Source organism: Lepisma saccharinum, unplaced genomic scaffold (genome assembly GCF_977018435.1).
Source record: "Lepisma saccharinum unplaced genomic scaffold, izLepSacc3.1 HAP1_SCAFFOLD_464, whole genome shotgun sequence".
Classification (NCBI taxonomy): domain Eukaryota; kingdom Metazoa; phylum Arthropoda; class Insecta; order Zygentoma; family Lepismatidae; genus Lepisma; species Lepisma saccharinum.
Window position 1 is genome coordinate 167,537 of NW_028143158.1, and position 3,236 is coordinate 170,772.

Here is a 3,236-nt window from a genome sequence, read left to right on the forward strand (position 1 = left end):
GTTGAAAGTGGAAGTGAAAATCAAACCGTCATTTTCTACCGTAACGGATACCATAGTCGAATATTTGTTGCCCGTACAAAATACACTGGGACAGCTTCACAGCAACCTCGTTAGCGTCGATACTAAATTCGCTAAACTGCATTCTCTGCAAGCCATCGAAATCAACAGCGTACCCAATCAACAGAGAATCTCCACGTTCGTCGAAGGTAACAAACTCTACATGTTGCATCCTTATCATCCGTACTACAAGTTTCTCCTCGATGGCACGATTCAGATAAACGAATTTTCGTACTGGTCTCACGGCAGAAAAGCTAGCGTTCCCACCATGACGTTGATATCGAATCGTGGTGTCCAGAAAGCAGGAAACATTCCTCTGGCACGTTGGAACGAAACGCGCAACATATATGAAATACACGAAGACGAAGATCTTACAGTTTTCGACGTGAGTGCCGGCGATAAGCTGATCGTTCAAAACACGAGCGAGGTGCCACCCTCTTTGAATCCCATCCCGCTGGTGCTTCTCTTCAAACGTAATCTCTAAAAATGTCTAGGCAAGCCATCGTCGAAGAATTGCATAAACCTGCACGCCGCAACTACGAACGTTTGGCGGTGGTAACCAAGGGAATCGATGACCTCTGGGAAAGCGACCTCGTGGAGATGAGCAGCGGTAAGTTAAAAAACGTACATAAATTGAACAAGGGCAACAAGTACCTCCTCACAGTCATAGACACGTTTTCGAAATTCGCATGGGCTCTGCCTTTGAAAGCCAAAACAGGAACGTGCGTCACGGAAGCATTCAAGACAATTTTTCGCGAAAGCGGCGGCAGACGACCTCGGTTTCTGCACACGGACAAGGGGAAGGAATTTTACAATGCCGTATTCCAAAAGTTTATTCGGAAACACGACGTTCGACATTACTCGACCTTCAGTGACGTCAAGGCCAGCATCGTGGAAAGATTCAATCGCACTCTGAAATCGCGCATGTGGTCACGCTTCACGCTTCAGGGAAGCTACAAGTGGGTCACCATTCTTCCGGAACTCGTTAACGACTATAATCACACGGTGCACGGAACGATAGGCATGAAGCCAGCTGACGTTACCAAGTCCGACGAGCAACGTTTAATTTCTAGCGTTTACTGTCCAAAGTACACACCCACGACAAAGACAGCTAAATACAAAATTGGAGACCAGGTGAGGGTCAGTAAATTGAAGCGAACGTTCGACAGGGGTTTCACACGAAACTGGAGCACTGAACTTTTTACCGTGGTTCGAGTTCTACCCTGGAACCGTCACACGTATATAATAAAGGACAGTGGCGGTGAAATTTTATTGGGGCGCTTCTACGAGGAGGAACTCTCTAAAACTAAATACCCCGACACGTACCTTATCGAAAAAGTTTTGCGTAAGACAGGCAACAAACTTTTGGTGAAATGGCTGGGACTTCCGGAAACGAGTTGGATCGATTCAAACGAAGTGATTCTATGAGTGCGTGGAATGTCGTGAAACGTCTACCTGATTCGGAAAATCAAACGAAGAAAAGGAACGGCGAATTGCTCCCCGACAGCATACGGTGTCTGATCGTAGGACCTTCGGAGTGCGGAAAGACGACACTGCTCATTGATAATTTTATTCTCTCACCCAATTGGTTAGACTGGGAAAACAGACACCTCTACGTATTTTCGAAAAGTCTCGAACAACCGAAATACCAGCAACTTATGAAACTGTACGAGGGACTGGGCATTGCAACTTTCGCATCTGAAATCATTCCACTGGACGATTGTCTCGAGAATTCCGTTGTGGTGTTCGACGACATGATCTTGGAAAATCAAAACGAGATTCGTAATTTTTTCACTCGAGGACGTCACAAAGGATTGGATTGTTTCTACCTGGCACAAACTTTTTCCAAGGTTCCGAAACAACTGCTACGCGACAACGCTAATTTCATTTGCTTGTTTCGACAAGACCACACCAATTTAAAACACGCACACGATGATTACGTAGGGGTCGACATAAATTACAATCTATTTTCTAAATTTTGCTCCCACTGTTGGAACAGTGACGATTTCGGATTCGTGACCATCGACATGACTCGAAAAGCAAACCATGACTTATATAGGAATAAAATAAACGTTTATCTAGACGTCTCAAAAGCTAACAAGAGGACAATTTCAGATTTGCATCAAGAAGAAGAAAAAAATCCAAAAAAAAAAAAAATCAAAGGTCGTGAGAATCTAAAAAATAAAATTTGAAAAAAAAAAGAACGTTCTTTTTTTTCAAACGTCCGACAAGCATATATAAAATAACCATTACAACAAAAAAAGTGAGTGTTAGAAAAAGTGGATAGTCTCAAGCGGGTGATTGCAGAAAACTACGAGAACCGAACGTATAGGCTGAGAATTCGACGTTTCAAAAACGTTTCAACGTATATAGCAAAATGTCAAAACGTCAATTTCAAGAAGACGAAAGGAAAATATAGGAATAAAATAAACGTTTATCTAGACGTCTCAAAGGCTAACAAGAGGACAATTTCAGATTTGCAACAAGAAGAAAAAATCCAAAAAAAAAATCCAAAATCGTAAGAATCTAAAAAATAAAATTTGAAAAAACGTTCTTTTTTTCCAAACGTCTGACAAGCATATATAAATAACCATTACAACAAAAAGTGAGTGTTAGAAAAAGTGGATAGTTTCAAGCGGGTGACAGCAAGAAAACTACGAGAACCGAACGTATAGGCTGAGAATTCGACGTTTCAAAAACGTTTCAACGTATATAGAAAAATGTCAAAACGTCAATTTCAAGAAGACGAAAATCTCAAGTTGCGGGAATACCTCGTGAAACGCTTCAAAGGTTGGAAATCCGAGAATCGCGGATCCTACGAAGAGAAGAAACGTCAAGATAAACCTGTGATCGACGCCATCAGCGGTCTAGGTAAAGAAATTAAAAGTGTCACGGAACAAAATAAAAATTTTATCAACGAACTCGTACCGCTCGCAGCTAAAAGTTACACCGTACCCACGCCCATTTCGAGCATTCCTTCGACGCCGTTCGAACTGAAGGACGTACCGGCACGACGTCGAGCCATACGTAGCACGTCGTCGTCGTCTTTGGATAAGATCGAATTGGGACCTTTGGCACGAGACTACCTGAGCACGGGGAAATTCGACAAGGATGAAGTGTTCGGATTGTATCCGAGCATGGAGAGCAACGAAGGCGGCGGTGTGGTTTGGAAGATTGGG